The sequence below is a fragment of the Arachis hypogaea genome, chromosome 19 (genome assembly GCF_003086295.3).
Source record: "Arachis hypogaea cultivar Tifrunner chromosome 19, arahy.Tifrunner.gnm2.J5K5, whole genome shotgun sequence".
In the NCBI taxonomy this organism is placed as follows: domain Eukaryota; kingdom Viridiplantae; phylum Streptophyta; class Magnoliopsida; order Fabales; family Fabaceae; genus Arachis; species Arachis hypogaea.
The window spans coordinates 28,883,282-28,903,582 of record NC_092054.1 but is presented as its reverse complement, the minus strand read 5'-3'; the positions used below and the strand labels follow the sequence as shown (position 1 = coordinate 28,903,582).

Sequence of the window (20,301 nt, the reverse complement as noted above, 5' to 3'; positions counted from 1 at the left end):
AAAAAAGATTAATTTTTACATGAGAGAACTAAATAGTATAATTATTTTATTTTTATATATATCTTTACCTAACTGTTTAAATTTTTAAAATAAATTGTCTCGTAATATAGTTAACATAATCAATAAAAGCTTATTATATATTAATTACCAAGTGATAGCATGCCAATAAGACTAAACACTAGACCAAGCTACAGCAAAAAGAATGGGATCAGTACAAGATATTAGGTTAGTTCAAACAGCAAAGCCCAATACAAAAAGAATAAAAAAAAATTTCATCTTAGATGGAGGATTTTGTTAGCAAATGATGATGAGAGTGTGAAGCAGATGAGTTGGAGAGTTATTTACGGGGTTTTTTTAGAGTGGAGGAAGCATATTTTGTTTTCATATATGCATGAATTATAAGGTTTTATAAGAAGTTATTCCTAATTTGAAAAAGGAAATTTAATTTCATCTTACATATTCTCTGTTCTTTCAATTTGATTTAGTAATAATAATTCATACACTACTTTTTTCTATAATTTTTTACTTGCATTTTTACAATATTGTTACAATTAATCTTAATATGAGCTATCAGTGGTGCTCTCGTTGAGAGGGAAGGATGGCTTCCGATAAACTCTAGCAAAACAAAGAAAAAAATCGTTATTCTGCAACAGAATCATGTGGAGGTTGCCAGTCAAGTCTCCATCACGAGTATCCACATGGATGGTTTGGAAGAGTCATTGAGAGAGATTCAAAGTATGTTGACAAAAGCTCTCAGATTGAAGCAAGTGACACCAGACGGTGATGCGGGATCCTCAACCTTTCATTCACAACCATCATTCTACCAACTAAGAGGTACAAAGGTTGATTTACTAATTTTTGATGGTGAAAGTAATGTGGATGAATGAGTTTTTAAAGTGAAAGAGTATTTTGAATGGCTTGTTGTACCTGTGGAAATGAGACTTACGATTATTTCTTTCCATTTGTCTGGAATTGCATATTCTTGGTATCATTGGGGGTCAATAATCATATTATATATACTTGATAGTCTTTTCTGGATGCTTTGCTTGTCAGGTTTGGTCGGGATCAGTACTACGACTCCAAAGCTGTCCTTAAAGAATTAAAGCAAACCAATATAGTGGCCAAATACCAAGGGTAGTTTGAAGATCTAACAACCAGGTTACAGGCCTCAGTGATGATTGGGTGATCTCCTTATTCATTGAGGGTCTTCAAGAGTACCTAAAATGTGAGTTATTGTTAGCTAAGCTGACTTCATATGTTAATGCAGTATCATTGGCAAAGATCTATGACCAGAAATATGCAATGAACCCAAACCAAAAAACCAACATCACACACACCAAACACCATCAAATCTATACAAACCTCATCCCAAACCAACTTTAACAATTCATCCATGAACCGCCCTTGGAACAAATTAGTCATTCTCAATTCTCTCTCTTTCGCATACAACCAAACAACTACACAAGACACCCACCATATAACCCTCCCTTTAAGAAACTTTCGACTGAAGTTAAGATGAAGAGGGATAAAGACCTATGTTACTAGTGTGAGGATAAGTGGACATCTGGGCATAAATGTATAACCTCTTGTTACTTGTTGATCGGAGAGGAAGAAATGCATGAGATCTTAAAAGAATTCGAACCAGAGGTTGTTTATAAACCAGGCATGGAAGGGCCAATTGTGATAGAGGTGCTCCAACCGGAGGTTAGTTTTAGTGCCATGGTGGATCAATATCACTCCAAGTATGGGACCTATAATGGACAACCGATTATAGTGCTGATTGATAGGGGAAGTTTCTATAATTGTGTGAAGGCAAGTGTGGCAGAGAGACTGGAGTTTCCAATTCAGCAAATCACACCACTCTAGGTTCTAGTTGATAATAGATATATGATTGGTTGCAAGGCTTATTGTGAAAATATCCCTCTAGTAATGCAGGGGTATCAATTTTTCATTAGCACCTTTGTGATAGTTCTCCAAGGGGCTGACATTGTCCTAGAGATTCAACAGATCATGTGCCTAGGTTATGTTACTATGCATTATGGGTTGCTTATGATGGAATTCATGGTGAATAATATTTTGGTAAAGCTTCAAGGTGAGCGGTTGCTCCAACCTGATGCTATTAGCAACAAAATGTTCCAAAGGATAGTTTCTTCAGAGGTTTTCACTACTTTGTACCATCTAAAAGTGGTGACTGACAATGAGAAAGGCAAAAGTTTGCTGCAGCCCAAATTACAACAATTATTAGGAGAGTACAGCCAGGTTTCGAAGAGCCAACTCAGTTGCCCCCTCACCGCAATATTGATCATACCATCACTCTGGACCTGGAATCACAACCGGTGTGTATTCAACCTTATAGGTATCCTCATTTTCAGAAAGAGGATATTGAGTGTTTGGTGGCAGAGATGCTTGAGACGGGCATAATTTGGGAGAGTCAGAGTACTTTTTCCAGCCCAATTTTGTTGGTTAAGAAGAAAGATGGGAGTTGAAAATTTTGTGCCGATTATAAGGTCCTAAACGTAATCACTATTAGGAATAAATTTCATATTCTCACCATTGATGAGATATTAGATGAACTCTTTGGTGCAGCTTATTTTTCTAAGATTGATTTGCGGTCCAATTATCACCAAATTAGAATGAATAAGAATTCTATTCCCATGACGGCTTTCTGCACGCATCAAGGGCATTATAAGTTTGTAGTGATGTCCCTCGGTCTCACTAATGCTCCTTCAACTTTTCAGGTTACAATGAATAAGGTTTTTCATTGTTACTTGTGAAAGTTTGTTGCTGTTTTCTTTGATCATATCCTAGTCTATAGTAAGACTTGAGATGACCACTTATATCATCTTGGACTTCATATCCACTACCCTTTTCCAGCACCAGCTATTTACTAAGAGGTCAAAATGCCTCTTTGGCTGGGGGAAAGTAGAGTATTTAGGACACATTGTGAGGGCAGAAAGGGTAATTGTTGATCCGTCTAAAATAGAGGTGATTCAAGCATGGTAAAAACCTATTTCTTCTCAAACAATTACATGACTTTCTCAGATTAATAGATTATTACCGCAAATTTGTGGCCAACTACGCCCAAATTGCTCAGCTTTTGACTAAGTTGGTTAAGAAAAATAATTTTCACTGGGGTGAGGCTGCGAATAAAGTGTTTGAGCAACTGAAGACTATCATGATTCACACACGAGTCCTAGCATTACCTAATTTTTCTATGCCTTTTACAGTGGAGACTGATGTGTCTCACAAGGACATTGGGGTAATTTTAATGTAAAATGCACACCCTCTGGCTTATTTTAATAAAAAACTGACCCCGAGGATGAGCTTTACTTCAGCCTACATAAGGAAGCTTTATTCTATTACACAGGCTGTGGCTAAGTGGTGTCACTATCTCCTTGGCAAACAGTTTATTATAAAGACAGATTATCAGGGGTTAAAGGAACTAATGTCATAGGTGATTTTAACACTGGAGCAACAATACGACTTGGCCAAATTGTTGGGTTACGAATTTGAAATTGAATACAAGACTAACAAATTAAATCAAGTTGCTGATGCTTTCACACGCCATCCTAATTTTAAGACTCCGTTTATTTTTTGTAGCCTTTCTACAGTACAATAATCTCTTTTGGAGTCTTTCAAGTTGGCTAATAATCACTGCACTACCATGGTACAGTTACATCAACAACTTAATGAAGGTAAGCTTAGTGCGGATTATAGGGTAAGAGACAATCTGCTGCTATATCAAGGAAAATTCTGGGTTCCTAACTATAACGGAATTCATGAATTGCTTTTATATGAGTTTTACAACTTGGTACGTGGGGGCCATGGTGGATTACTCAAAACTTACAAATCATTAGTGGAATTGTTCTTTTGGCTAGGTACTGTTGTTCGGAAATTTATAGAACAATGTTTGGATTGCCAAATGACTAAGTATGTTCCAGCTCGTCCACAAAGACTACTGCAACCTCTTCCAGTTCCAGAGCAACTGTGGATTAAGATTTCACTCGATTTTATTATGCAGTTACCAAAATATGTGGGATGCACGACCGTTTTAGTAGTGGTGGAAAAATTCACTAAAGTGGGTCACTTTACAACTCTTAAACATGGGTTTAATGCAAAGGATGCGACCAACGTTTTTATTAACTCGGTGGTCAAGCTATATGGGTTCTTTGTCACTATGGTCTCAGATAGAGATCCCTTCCTAAGCAAATTCTAAAAAAACGTTCTTTGAATTTGGTGGAACTAAACTCCATTACAGCACTGTCAATCACTCTCAAAGTGATGGTCAGACAGATCAGAGGTGGTCAATTGTACTTTGGAGCAATACCTGAGGGTATTCACTCACTCATACCTGAATCAGTGATCTTCCTTTCTCTCTTGGGTTGAACTCTATTATAATAATTCTCATCATTCCTTTCTTAATATGTCACCACATGAGGCCCTCTTTGGATTTTCGATGCGAATCCTTCCTGGTTACCTACCGGGTTCCATCACAGTCATAACCGTAGATAAATTTCTAAGGGTGCGGGAAGCGTTGCATTGAGAGCTACACTATTCCCTCCAATGTGCGCAAGAGAAAATGAAGAAGCAAGCGGATCAACACCGCTGAGAGAATATTTTTGAAGTGGGGATTGTATTTTGTTAAAAGTTAGACCTTACCGCCAGAAATTCCTAACACATAGTGCCCATAACAAATTAAAGAAATGATTCTATGGTCCATTTCAAATTACCTACAAGATAGGGAAGGTAGCGTACCATTTAGCCTTACCGACTAGTTGCACCTTGCATCCGGTGTTCCATTTGGCTGTATTGAAGGCGTTTCATGGAGAACCTCCAACTGAACCAATCGAAGTACCTGATCTTCCACCGTGGCTCCAGCCTCACCCAATTACTATTCTCGGCTGTCATTCTGTGACTTCTGATAGTGGCGTGAGGACACAAGTTCTGGTGGATTGGGAAGGAGCTTCTAGGGATGAAATCATGTGGGAGAATCTGGAAGAGTTGATGAGATTGTTCCCTAAAATTGACCTTAAGGACAAGGTCGTTTTGGAGGGTAGGCTAGTTGTTAGCATGCCAATAAACCCAAACAATGACCAAGCTACAGAAGAGGAAATGGGATCAGTACAAAGTATTGGGCCAGTTCAAACAGCAAAGCTGAATATAAGGTATTGTTAGAAAGTGATGATGAGGGTGCGAAGTAGGGGATTATTTCTCTTGGATGAGCTGGAGAGTTAGTTATGGAAATTTTATAGAGTGAAAAAAAGATATTTTATTTTCACGTATGCATAAATTGTAAAGTTTTGTAAGAAGTCATCCCTGATTCGAAGAAGGAAATTTCATTTTCCATATTTTCTATTCTTTGTATTTCATTCCGTAATAATAATTCATACACTATTTCTTCTTCTTATAATTTCTTACTTACATTCTTACAATATTATTACAATTAATCTTGATATGAGCTATCAGTGTTACCAAGCCTATATCAATTCATGGTCTTTGATCGGGAGATTCTTTTCAGTTATATAAAATTGGAATTTGTAGACGTGATAAGTATTTTGGTACTTTAATTCATGGTCTTTGATCCATTATTCTATATCAATTATAACTCAGCTTTATTACCTTATAATATTATAATTTATTTTAATTTTTTAAACAATATCCTTAATTTAACCAGCATAATTGCCGCAACATATGTCACAAGATACTTTTAGTTACCTCTTAATAATAGGGATGAGTTCTATAGAATAAGTTATAATAAAAAAAAATTCTAGCTTTGCATACTCTATAACTTATATGTAATTCATACACAATCTCATAAGCTCTAATACTCTATGACTATAAAGTTTTACTTCTCAATTAATTGGCTATTACTATTTTTTTTTAAACACTCATACAAGCTCGAAACATAGGTTGCAAAGCATGTGTGAGGTCTATTATACCAACTTCTAACTCTCCAATAACTTTTTATTTGTCAGTGTAACCTGAATCACTGGTTGTAACCATTTTCAAAATCTTTACAATTTCCATGATACCTGAGATGATCTTGACTTCGACACCTTATACTCAACCCTATATTGGATACTAGAGTTCTTCACACTAAGAATCGCTAGCTTCATTATTTTGAAAACATTGTCTAATTTAAAACTCATTGGGTCTAGAAATCTCATATAGATTGTTGTGTCCAATTCTAAATTCTAAATCCAAAAACCCTTGTTTAATCATGACATCAAGATTGAGAGTTGAGAAGTGACGAAATAAGTATTGTTGATCTCTGAACTCTGCCTATGCAACCAGAATATTTCCTACATTCTCTTCGATATCACTGTCTATCGTGCATGGGAGGCTCTTCATTGTCATATATAATCCTCGCCAAGTGCTTCTTCTATCCGGGTCCCTGACGTTCATAGAGACTTTGACTACACAACGGGGTGAGGTCATTACAACCACAAGATACCGAATGTATAATTATTACCCATGTTACATGCAACATCAGCATCACAATTCAAATCTGCTGCAAAAGAAGAAAACGCCACAATACTCCAGGAGGTGCAACAAAAGAAACTGAACTAGAAGCTCCTCCATACCAACAAAATGAGGATTAGGTGCTGATCCTTCGGAGTTAGTTGCCACATCTTCAATCTTGGCATACAATTTTGTCACTCAAACCTCAGGAAAACTCTTATATAGGAATGAAACAATATTCGCATTTCAGCATTGTTTTGTATCACAAATGAATCAAACTTCATAAATCCATACTGAAGTGCAATTGGAATCTTGTACAATATTAGGCTACTCGTTTTTTTTTTCATATCCACTATATATTTTTGGAAAAGTATATGGAACCAACTCCTAATCAGCCAAGAATGGAACAACTTAATTATAATTATATTAATAATTAATTTTAAATTTTTTAAATTTAAAATTTAAAATTGATTAAATAAACCTAATTAAAACCTATAAAAACCTTTATCTCTTCTCTTCCACATTAACCTATCCACCTCCAATAACCACACACACAGACTCCTCTCTCTCACCGTCAGACCCTCTTCGCTGGAAGTGAGCATTTTTAATGAAATTGATTTTTTGTATCGGGTAGTTTCCATCATTGGTGGTGGAAAAAGGGAAATTGATCTGTATGCCTATATCTTTGGAGCTGATTTGGTTGTTTTCTTCTTAGTTGCTATTTTTTATCAGTTAATTATGAAAGCTAACAGTGAGTTTCTTGAAGTCTATCAGCTTGAAGATCAGTTCCCAGAAGATTTTGTTTTAGTTTTGATGGTATTTTTTTCATTGAAACTCACCTTTTTCAGTCTCTCATGTTTATATAAATTCACATCTATATACCTATGTTCATTTGCAACAGTGAAGGTTATTTTGTATTTATTCAACCTTGTTCTCTTCACATATTTACAGAAATTGTTTGCTTGAAACTAGCTAGAAGATACACCATTGCAGATAGGTTGGAATATAAAAGACTTCATAATAAAGGTGTTGACTCCTCCATGGCGAGTGAAGGTTTCAAGCAGCTGAAATAATCTACCATAATTTCAAGTGAATGAAGATTTGAGATCATGAACAATTATAAAAATATAAAAATAAAATATTCATTTAATATGGAAAAAAAATATCCTAATGCTTAACAAAAGAAATATCTAGTTATATTTTGGTAAAAATAATTAGATATCTATAAATTTTAAAAGAAAAAATTATGAAATTCTTAAAGAAATAGAGACATTCATATTTGCAATACAAAAAAAATTCAAAAAATATATAAAAGAACATCAATTTAGTATGAAAAAGAAACATTCTAATACTTAGTAAAAGAAACATCCATGTATATTAACTTATTTTTATTAAGATGAATTTCAAGATCCAGCCCATTAAAAAGTTGGCAGGAGTTGGCTGAACCCCTCTTGATTTCCTAGCAGAATTGTATATTTTTTTGTAAAATGTTTTGCAATTTTGCAAATGTGGTGGATATTTATATAAAAATATCAGTTGAATTTTTGTTTGAAAATGTTTCTCCCTCCCAAGTTTTCTTAATTCCTCCATTAATGTGATGTATAGAGCTGACATTTTTTTTTTTTGGAAAAGCAAGCATGTTATGAAACTGCACCCTGCTATTAGACATTTCTAGGTTTCATTCACGTTCATAGTAAATCGTGGTAATTACTAACGATTTATTTAGTTGGTACAATCTACCGTGAATTGTGGTAATCTGATTTTATAATTTTACAATCTTATGGTGACATACCAAAATTTAGTAGGTAAATTTGATGAAAATTCTTGCTGGTAAATTATGGTTAATGGTAGGTTTTATGAACAAATATAATATTATATGTATGCACTACAAGAAACTTTTAAAATAATGATTAATTTCGTTATTGACTGAGTTACTTCTTCATAATAAAAAAAATTAGTCGCAAAATCAGTCACTAATTTTTAATTTATTAGTAACCGATTTAGTGATTAAATTTCTTGTAGTTTATAGTTGATGAGTAAGTTCAAAGGTGAGTTAATTTTATTTTTTTTTTCTTCGTCCTGTTTATTGAACAAGTTAGTGAAGCAGGAATACATACAAAATGAATTTTTTTGCCTTTGGGGGACGCAATTGAACCGAAATGAACATTTGAATTTGGATAATTTACATGAATAAAATAAATAAAAATCATATTTATCATCTAACTGTTCTAAAATAAATTGTACTATGTGTATATATTTGTCTTTTTTTTTTTATATGTAAATTGTGGTACATATAGTAACTAACACTCTGCTTATTTTTACAGCACTAGATAGGTATAGAATAATTACTTGTGCAAGTATGCTACAAAACCGCATTAACAAAAAAAAGGGGGGATAGAATTTCAATTTTTATTTACTCTATGGTGGAAGGTTAAAGAAGAGAATATTACAAGAATATGTAACTTTCCCCAAAAAGGAAAAGCCTCAAACATTATACACAGTGCTTTCATTATTGGCTTCTAAGTAGATAAGGCAACATATATAAAGTGGACAACAACCTTCTTTTCTTGATCATATATAATATCTAATTAAGTAGATTCCACTCAAACTCTATTTTGTTGAAACTTCAATTACTTTTGAATTTAATTTGGTACTACGGAGAGTAATACTATATTGTTCTATAAATATGCAAAGCGTGTGATTTAAGTATTATGAAATTAAACAAGACACACGTTGATGCATATAATGAAATTAAATTAGCTTTTAATTAAAGAAAAAAATTAAAATATCTCAAATGTGATTACAGCTAGCTAGCTAGGGAACATAATCACAATGAATTAAAATAGCAGTTCTAATGGAAAAGAAATAATAATATAATACAAAGAGGTCCGTGTCTAATTGTGCAAGGTTGGCATGCCAAACTCTGGCCATCAAAATTAATAATTTTTTAAATTTAGATTTTTTTTTTATTTTTAATGTTTTGTTTTCAGATTCCCCAACTTTGCAACTTGCAGGTAATATATATATAGAAGAATAGGGAAAGTTCATATTTTATGCAACAGCAATGCCCCTTTTTTACTGTTAATTAGAGTTTAATACTCGTTACGCTAAGACTTCTAATGGATCGGATTTGTCCATTTAGCATAATATGCATATTTTTAGTTTGAGCCACTGGTTTGTGGCCACTAATGACACTTTCTATGGGAGGGGAATAACGTAGAAGAAATGGAGAATAACTTTTGTTTCAAAAATATTTATTTAATTCAAAGCACCTACTAAATCATACTCTTTCTTTATAATTTATAGTGAAAAAGAAAGAAGAAAAGTTTAAAAAATTACCTACACCTTACCCATGTTGTGCATGCACCAAATCTATAAAGCTATTTTTTGACTACCTCTCTTCATTCTTCACTGATTAGTTAATAATCCATTACTTATATTCTTTCCACTAAATTAATTAACATATTTTATTCAAGCATGTTTGCATTTATGAATAAGTAACTGGGTTAAATAATATGCTGTTCTGCTGTTTATTTTATTCTGGCGGCAGTAGCAAGAACGGTTAGTAACGCCACCTGTTGTACAACATAACCAGCCCTAAATAGGATTTTACATTAATTTAATATGAAATTAACACTTAGAGTGGTCTCTAAATTTATAGGATTATACTCGTATTTTAATTTAGATTCTAAAATTTTTATTTATTAAATTTGATCTTCTAACTTAGCATTTATGATTTATGTTCCTAACTTTATTTTTGTAATAAAATCGTGGTATAAATGATGATCTGACCTGATAATTAAAATTTTATACTTCAATTTACTCTTTATAAAACATTTAAAAATCTTAATTTCACTTAATAAGGATTTTAAAAACTTCTTTTTAATTAGGTAAAAAATTTTAATTACCACCTTATATAACAATTAGAAAGTTCAGCGTGGCGACTGTCAATCTAACACGCCTTAATAGTTTTGTAACGAAAACAGAATCAAAAGCTGACGAGAGTCACATGTTAATTTAGAGATTAAATTTAAATGTAAATATAATTTTGGGGTCTAATTTAAATATTGACTCTAATATATCATTAAATGTATAAAGAGTTACACAAATTTTTGAAATTGAACTTGTCTATTTAGAAATCTTAATAAATAAAGTGTATTATTAAAACACCTGTCAAAAAGAATTCGGATTTTTTAAGGAAATAGTTTCATTTTAGAAAATAAATAAAATAGGTTTAATATTGAATCAATAAAACTTAAAACAAAAATCGTTTTCATTTTAGATTAGAGGATTCTTACTCTATTAACTACTAGGGATCGGATACTACTTTTTAGTTTATCTTTTAAAAAAAAATTACTACAACAATTATCTAAATACTCCGTTCTTAGCTGTGAGAATGTTCTTCTGCTGTTATGATTAACCTTATGAATGTCTAGTATAATCTCATTTTACATATAGCTGTGAGAATGTTCTTCTGTGGTTATTATCAACCTTAGATTATATATATGTCTAGTCTTGTTTATTAAAGATCAATCTAGATCATTATCTATTTAGCCCTAGAATAATTTTTAGGGCAATTAAAGTTATAGTAAGGTCACACATCTAGCTGATTTGGTAAATCTTAGTAAAAAGGTGACATTTAATTTTCAATAGTTGCCACTTTACTATTGGTGAAGACTGAAGAGGATTGAACTGAACACTGAAAATAAAATAAAGATAAATTATTATGGAATGTTATTACCCCTAATTAGTGGGAAATCAAATCACTATAGGTATCTGTCTAGTTCAACATGTACAAAAGTTCATGCAAAAACAGTAGAATATGTCTCACAATAAATTAATTAAAAAAGAAGAAAAAAACAAGAGTGGCAACAACATGAATCTAGAACTCATGCGTGAAGAGAAGAACCAACAATTAAGCATCCCATTAAGGAGAAATAAAACCAAAACCAACCATATGACTAATCAAGTTGTTTTCTTGAGTCAAGCAAGAATAACCAGCGGACCATAGAAAATGTGCCTATTTATACCAAAAGTTGAAACATGGTTTACTGTTTCATCCATGTGAGCTTATTTGAACCATGAATATTGGGATTTAACCCCTGATTTGAACAAGATTCTACTTTTTAGTATTACAAAATAATGATCTTCTACGTATTTTCATAGAATCAAGTATAAATACATGGACATTTTAGTGATGAGATATATATAAATGATATATTTTTTTAAAAAAAAGTTTGGGAATTTAATTTGTTTTAGTCAACAATCAATCAATAATGTTTCTCTCTTAAGAAAAGAAGATAAATGTTGGTTGATTATTATTGGTTTAAAAAAGTTAGTTCTCAATTGTCTTTTTTTAAAAGGAAGTTAAAGTAGACTATGTATGTGTTGATAATGATAAATTTTAATCATCTAAGTAATAAGTAGTTGAGTAAAAAATAATATAATTTTGGTTTGCTTTAAATTAGATTATTATGTTCATAAGTACAATCATGAGGTCTAGCTCAGTTGATTCTTAAGAGTGTGTCGAAACAGAGAGGTTTATAGTTAGAGAACTTAGTTTCTTAGAAAATAAATCAAAATTATTTTATTTAATTTAATATTCATAATTTTATATACATAATATTTATAATTACATCTAAAATTACTTATTTAGATTTTGATAATTGAAATTATTACAAAGGTCTTATACAAAAATATCATAAAAAGAAATGAGTCTCCATATTTCTAATAACATAATAAAAATATAGGTAAAAAATATATTTTTAAATATTTATAAATTTTTTTAAAATACACGGCTAATTTCATTTAATTTTATTCTTAATATTTTTTATTTATATTAAAACTATTTCTAAATATTTTTAATTTTATTCCTAACATATTACATGGAGCTAACAAAAGATAATTTTAACATAAATTAAAAATATTAAAAATATTTAAAAAAACCACAAATATTAGGAATACAAATTATATTTGCCCTAAAACTATTTATCATATTAATTAACCAATGTACATAGAAAAAAAAATAAAGAGAAAGTGTCCAGTGTCCAAGACCCCACGTAGAATAGCAAATGAGGCGGCATGCATAGTCCTATAAATAGAAACCCCCCTCCGAGGCTTCATTTGCAACTTGAAACACAAACAAACAAACAAACACAATTCAGAGCCACCAAGTCAAGAAACAACTAACACTCACTAATTAATATCCTCTCTCACTGCATACTTAGCTTCTTCCATGGCAGGAGGCAACAACAGGCAAAGGAAGTCCGCCTTCAAGTCGGTGCTCAACATTTTCAAATCCAACAGCAGTAGGCACAGATCGTCATCAGATGCCTACTACTACGACGACGGGCCCAACAAGGCCACATCGTGGACCAAGGTGTGGCCCAGTGACGAGGACAGAGGCCGGTGGGGAGTAGCCGATCCTGTCATCGACACCAAGGCCACAACCTTCATTGCTCAGTACAAGAAACGTTTCTCTGAGTCCGAGCTTCATTACCAAGAGGCTCAGCAGTAGTAGAATTTCGACAACCTGTTCAATAATTTGCGCTTCCTTCCATCACTTGTAACTTGTAATTACTTTATTAGCTTATTCATTACCCTTCCACAACTTCCAACAACAATATGTATGTTAATATGAATGAATAATAATCTTTAATTTCTCCTTTAATTTGAGACTTCAGAGTTATTATATATATCCTTGTTATTGCAATTAACCACATAAGAGCTGAGCTTATGCTTTCCTCTTCTTTGTCTTTTGATCCAAACTCCAAACCTATCCAAGTTTTGGTGGTAATTCAATACAGCAGGAAAAATTTGTAAACCGACGACTAACTTTTTTCTTTTTTTTTTTTTAATAAAAAATTTCTTTTTCTTTCTCTTCCTTTTATGATTGTTGACTTAAGAAACAAAGGTTGTGTTTTTGACTAATCGTTGGTTAAAAAAAATTGTAGTTGATAACCGACTAACTTTTACTGCAAAGCTGATATAGTGTTCATATAAAATGTTCTCTATGGTTATGTCACTCGAGAGTTTCAACCATAATCTTACCATCTCGGCTAATTTTTTTCAATATTGGGTTACAGAATGTAATTTAGTGTAATACTTTAATATTAAGTTATTTTAGTGTAATATTAGTGAGAGTGAAAATAAATCGTGGATCACGACTTTATCAAAGATAAATTTTTAACATGGCAGAATAAAAATATAGATCACAATTTTAAAGAGAGATAAATTTCTGCGTCTAGAAGTCGTGATGAGTCACATTTTCTCAAATCGTGACCAACACTTTTATTTTTCTATCCAAATTTTCAACTTTAATGATAATGCTTCTAATATAATTATTTTTTTCTACTAATATACAATACCAATAATAATTAAATAAATATTTTTTAATAATAAGAAAAAATATATGGAACAACTCTAAATCAGTCAAGAATAGAACAATTTAATTAATTATAAATATAGTAATTAATTTTATTTATTTATAATTTAAAATATTAGTTATTAAATGTTTCACCACATTCAAATTAGGAGGAGATACGTTCAGTATCATTGCAAAGTGAATCACGGAAACTGATTCAATTAGCTTCTGTCTTTTCACCCTCATTCCCTCTCCAAATGCCTAAAACATAATAAATCAGAAAACAGATTCAGAACCATCCAATTTACAAAGAAAAGAAACATCCTAATGCCTAGCATAAGCACCATCCACGTAAAGATTTTGAATTCACCCAAAGACATTTAGCTGGTTTTTGGCCGGAACCATCTTGGTTCCTAGCATTATTGTAATAATAATAACAACAACAATAATAATGACTAAAATGTAACCTTTGATTATAATAAACAACAATAATAATCATACTTTTAATAAAAATAAGAGAAAATTTTACTCCTCTCTTGCGAGATGTTAAAATGACACTTCTCTCTATTCTATTTATAAAATGTACATTCTATTCCCTTATAACTTTTAAAAAACCTCCTCTTTAATCTATTTTAAAATTTTTTGTGTTAACTAATGTTAACTTTATCTATTTTTCAAAAAAAAAAATCATTTTTTACAAAAATACTCTTTAACAAAAATTTTATTTTTTTATCATTAAATTTTGATTACCAAAATATCATTTAATAAATTATTTTTTATTTATTAAATTGTATTTTTATCAAAATATTTTTTAAAAAATTTAATAATTAAATTATTTTTTCTAAAATACCCTTCAATACTTTTTTAATTATTAAATTATAATTTTACCAAAATTTTTGTTAATTTTTTATATTTTACTATTAATTTTTTTATATCAATATATATTATTTTAACATTAAATAAAAAAATCTTACCATTATTAATATGTATAATAAATTAATAATTAATATATATTGATATTCAAAAATAATCTTTTTTTAATATTAAAATAATATATATTAATATAAAAAAATTAATTGTAAAATATAAAAAAATTGTTAACAAAAATTTTAGTAAAATTATAATTTAATAATTAAAAAATTATTAAAAAGTATCTTAAAAAAATAATTTAATTATTAAATTTTTTTAAAAATATTTTGAAAAAAATACAATTTAATCAATAAAAAAAATTTATTAAAGAATATTTTAGTAAGCAAAATTAAGGGCAAAAAACCCAAATAAACCAAGGAGCATTCGAAATTACCTAAATCCGCCAAATCAAAAATCTTCACCTGTATCCACCAGGACCAATTATTATGTAATTCGAATCAATAAGATTCGAATTATGATCACAAGTAATTCGAATTGACTTCATTCGTATTATGTGCATGCAACGAGTTAAAGTAATTTGAATCAATATGATTCGAATTATTATGAAGGTAACAACATAACGTAATTCGAAACAACTTGTGTCGAACTATATATGAAGAATTCGAGTCTTATTAATTCGAATTACTAGGTTAGTTTGTGTTTCAACATAATTCGAAAGAAATTGTTTCGAATTATAAGTAAGGAATTCGAGTTTAGTTAGTTCGAATTACTAGGATAGGTTGTGATAATTCGAAACAAATTGTTTCGAATTATATATATATAGCACGAACCATGGCTATATATATATGCTGTGAACTCATGATGCTGTGAACAAAGTGGGGAGATGGCTAGTGAGGAGAGTTTCCTAGTGTTGGTACATTATAGAGGGTCGATTAAGAGAAAAACTCGATCCGGCGTGAAGTTCACTGATAAGGATCCACTATGTATTATCGTGACGCCAACAACCACCTACGATGCTCTTGTTAGCTGTGTGCTGGATAAGCTTGGTCTCGAAGGAGTTAAAAGGGTCAAGAAGTTTTTCTACCGCATTCCAACAGCGGTGCTCCATGACACCGTGAAGTTTGATTGTTCCACAATCGGCAGTAACGAGGACTTGCAGGTTATGTTTCTTTGTCGTAGGCAGTTTCCCGAGGTAAGGACACCAGAGTTGTTGGCTAAGTTGGTTGATGTGGTATCTAGCTCAGGTGGTTCAAACCGGAATGCGAATACTATAGCCGCGGTTGCCGGGTCGAGCTCGAGACCTGCTGTTGCTTCGTCCTCTGCTCCTGTGTATGAGCCACCGATGCAGCCTGTTGCGTCCCCTTCGTTTGCCGTCGATCTGGGCGGGAATGTTGGAGATGAGGTTCGGCATGGGGAACATATTCCCACCGAGGTACATTGTCCCACACCGGCTGGTGTTGGTGATGGTTTGTTTGATGATCCAGATGACGATGACCTGGAGCCGGATTTGATCGCTGATGAAAGCGGCGATGATGTTGGAACTACTGTTCCGAGAAGGGCTACAGGTGGATCTAGTTCTGGCACACAGCAGTATCCACCCCATTTTTCCTCGTTGGACCTGGATGCCATGCGGCAGGACGAAAATGCTCTGCTGCCCTCAGGATTTGGCGCTAGAGATACCGAGGGGTCTGCCGGTGTGAACGAGTTTCAGGTTGGCCAACAATTTCAGGATAAAGATGAGGCGCTGTTCAATGTGAAGACGTACAGTATCCGCCGAGGGGTCCAGTACAAGGTCGTTGAGTCTGACTATCGGAGGTATGTGGGAAAGTGTTCTGAGTTTGGGAATGGGTGCACATGGCTCATTCGGATGAGTCTCCGACAGCGGAAGGGTATCTGGGAAGTGAAGCGATACAACGGTCCACATACATGTCTCGCCAGCTCCATCTCCAGCGACCATAGGAGTCTGGACTACCATGTGATATCCACCTTCATTATGCCGATGGTTAGGGCTGATGCAGCTGTGAACATCAAGGTGCTTCAAAATACCACGGCCGCACAATTTGGGTTCAGGCCAACGTACAGGAGGGTATGGATGGCGAAGCAGAAGGCCGTTGCCGTCATATATGGGGACTGGGACGAGTCGTACAACGAGCTCCCTAGGTGGGTTTTAGGAGTTCAGCTGACGATGCCTGACACTGTAGCCGTCCTTAGGACTTGCCCTGTTCGAGTTGGGGGACAGGTTGACGAGTCTCAGGTTTATTTTCATAGGCTGTTCTGGACTTTCCCCCCTTGTATCCAGGCATTCCGTCATTGCAAGCCTCTGGTGAGTATTGATGGGACCCATCTATATGGGAAGTATGGGGGAACACTGCTAGTCGCCATTGCACAGGACGGAAACTCGAACATCCTCCCCGTGGCATTTGCACTAGTCGAGGGTGAGAATGCTGAGTCATGGTCTTTCTTTCTTTCCCACCTCCGTGAGCACGTGACACCTCAGCCGGGTCTGTTAGTTATTTCAGATAGGCATAATGGCATCAAGGCAGCACTCGAGGCTCCGGATGGGGGATGGCTACCCCCAGCTGCGTACCGGGCGTTCTGCATTCGACACGTTGCATCGAACTTTGCATTGACGTTCAAGGGAAAAGATGCCCGGAGGCTTCTTGTTAACGCCGCATATGCGAAGACTGAAGTGGAGTTCGACTACTGGTTTGACATTATGCGCTCTGAGAATCCGGCAATGTGTGACTGGGCGAACCGAATCGAGTATTCGTTGTGGACACAGTACTGTGATGCGGGTCGGAGATTCGGGCACATGACGACCAATATTTTTGAATGTGTCAACTCAATCCTGAAGGGGGTAAGAAACCTCCCTGTTTGCTCGCTGGTGAAGGCCACATACGGAAGGCTAGCTGAGCTATTTGTCCGTAAGGGAAGGGAGGCCGAGGCTCAGATGGGTACTGGACAACAATTCAGTCAATACCTAGTAAAGTGTATCAAGGCCAACCTGAAGACAGCCAGGTGCTTCACGGTGACTGTTTACGACAGGGATAACTCGGAATACACCGTTGCTGAGACGACTCCGACAGGTTCATTCTCCCTTGGTACGTACAGGGTCTCATTAGGGTCTAAGACTTGTGATTGTGGATACTTCCAAGCACTTCATTTTCCCTGTCCACACGCACTGGCATGTTGTGCTTATTCACGACTTACATGGCAGCCCTACGTCCACGAGGTCTATCGCCTGAGTTCCGTTTTCGGTGTCTATCAGATGGGATTTACACCTCCCATTCCAGAGGGTTTCTGGCCACCTTATGCAGGGCCAACCATTATACCGGATCCGAATATGAGGCGTGCGCGGGAGGGTCGTCCTAGATCCACAAGAATCCGCACCAACACGGATGAAGCAGATCCGAACCAGCCAAAGAGATGTGGCCTCTGCAGGCAGCCAGGTCACACCAGGCATAGTTGTCCACAAGGCGCTGGCCCCAGCGGGACTGCTGGAAATCAATAGGAGATTTCTTAATCTATTAGCACTTGTCTTCTACGTAAGTTAGCAACCATTGTGCTCCTTTGTACTAAGTTGTTTCCTATTAGTAATGAAACTTGTTATTCGTACCAAATATTTCTGCTGAATATGTTTTAAATGATTGAAATTAGTTTCTAAAACAAACAACATTACCGCGAGGGATGAATCATAATGAATAACATAACATGAAACTATATATCATAACAGAAAAGTGGAATACATCATAGTAAATGACATAACAAAACAACAAAGTACAAACCATAACATCAAATAACATAACTACAACGTACATACCATAACAATGATAACCAACCAATAAGGTAGACAATATAAATATAACAACATGACATACACCACTATCCATAAATCATCTAAATAGGTGCGATCCAGTGCCGCAACAGCGTGGCACCCGTGTCCGGAAACTCCTCCGTATAAGTGGCTCCTCATCCTCAATAGACTCGTCGCTGTCATCCGGAACTGGCTGTCTCGGGGTCACACGCGCAGCATGCACGGGTCTGGATGATGACGGGCCGGCAACTGAATGTGACCCAATAGTCTGGGCCGATGCTGGGGTCCCACCCATGGCAAAAGGATGCGGGGGAGCTACCGTGGCAGGCTCGTTCAGATCTACATCCAGGGGTGCCTGTGTCCCTGTCGTCTGAACCCGTCCGGCTGCAGCCTCATCCTCCTGCATGATGGTCCGGATATCATCAAGGAAATGCGGTCCACCAAACTCGGCCACAATGCCATCACTAGCAAGCAAGTCTCCAAACATCGAGCTCGGACTCACCCATGGAGTACTCTCCTGGAGGGTATGATCATCACCGGGAACACCTACGAAGTAATCTCCAAGACCTCCACCACCAAGCCCAGCATCAGTGTGAGTCGTCGGATCTCCCATACCAGATCCACGCGACCCACCCTCATGCCCGCCCCGATGGGCCCTATCAACCCCCGCAACATCACCTCCCATAGGCATCTGGGCACCCTCTCTAGCAGCACCCACTCTCCTCCTGCCTCCACGACCACGAACTCTCCCGCCACCCCTAACTGGGGGTTCGACGTCATCCATAGCAAGATCCGCCCCGATCCACTCCCGCTGGCTACAACGTGTCCCAACTCGAGCTCTCCGCTCAATACGACGTCTGTCGGGAACGTCCTCGACCCGGTCCATATCTGGAAGTCGACCTGCACCCCTCTGCATAGCCTCATCTGGAATAGGAATACCTCTCGGATCCCCCAATAACATCTCCGGCGACAGAAACCTCTTTCCGTGCTGATACCACCATGTCAAGAAATCGTGTGACGGACCGGGGTCGGGGACGATGTCAAACTGTAGAATGTGCTCCGCACGCTCCTGCCAGTGAACATGCCAGTCAGCGTACTGTGCCGGGAACCAACGGTCACCTCCTCTCCCATCCTTCGACATCAAGAAGTCGATGTTCAAGGCGGGAGACGGTATGGGCTGAACGCCGCCGAACTGAGGTAAAACTCTATCAACCTGATGCCACTCCACAACCGCAAAGTAAATCAGGGACGTTCTGCACCGCCATAACATCGTATGCCGAGGCTCCAAGACCTCCGGATGTACAACCTGGATGACGTCTAGTGCGCTATAGGGCATCCATATGAACTGGAAAAATAAAAATTAAAAGGGTTGTTACAATATAAACTGAAACAATGACTTGAAATACACATGTTCTGCGTACTTACCTGCCGAGGCTGTAACAAGTCGATCTTCAGGCGAGCCATCTGTACCCGAGGTCCCTTGTTGCTAATCCCAGGATTGTAACCAGACCATCTGCGTACGAGAAACATTAAAATTGGTTTCATAATCGAAAATAAATACGAGAAGAATATATAATACAAAACAATAACGGTACCTCGAGGCAAGGGGCCAGCTAATCTCATCATACCCAGATGGTCTAAGAGTGGGAAACCTCCAGAATATCCAAGACTGTAGTAACTGTAAAGGGCCAGCTAACTTCACCACATGTCTGTTGGCGACTCGGCACATGCACCTGTACAACCATGCAAGTGCCGCCGACCCCCAACTGTAGCGACCCATCTCCTCAAGCCG

General features: G+C 35.6%; 1 long non-coding RNA gene across 2 annotated transcripts; it reads right to left on the bottom strand.

Moving 5' to 3' along the window:
• Window positions 1–423: 423 nt before the first annotated feature.
• On the bottom strand, window positions 424–5,138 carry LOC112779857 (uncharacterized). 2 transcript variants are annotated; one of them, XR_011877736.1, is made up of 3 exons: window positions 4,756–5,138; window positions 928–1,218; window positions 424–827 (listed from the first exon to the last, which is right to left on the bottom strand). It is a non-coding gene; the product is annotated as an uncharacterized lncRNA (long non-coding RNA). The 2 variants fall into 2 exon arrangements; XR_003190895.3 differs by lacking the exon at window positions 424–827 and having other exon boundaries at window positions 897–1,218.
• Between the last annotated feature and the right edge of the window lie 15,163 nt (window positions 5,139–20,301).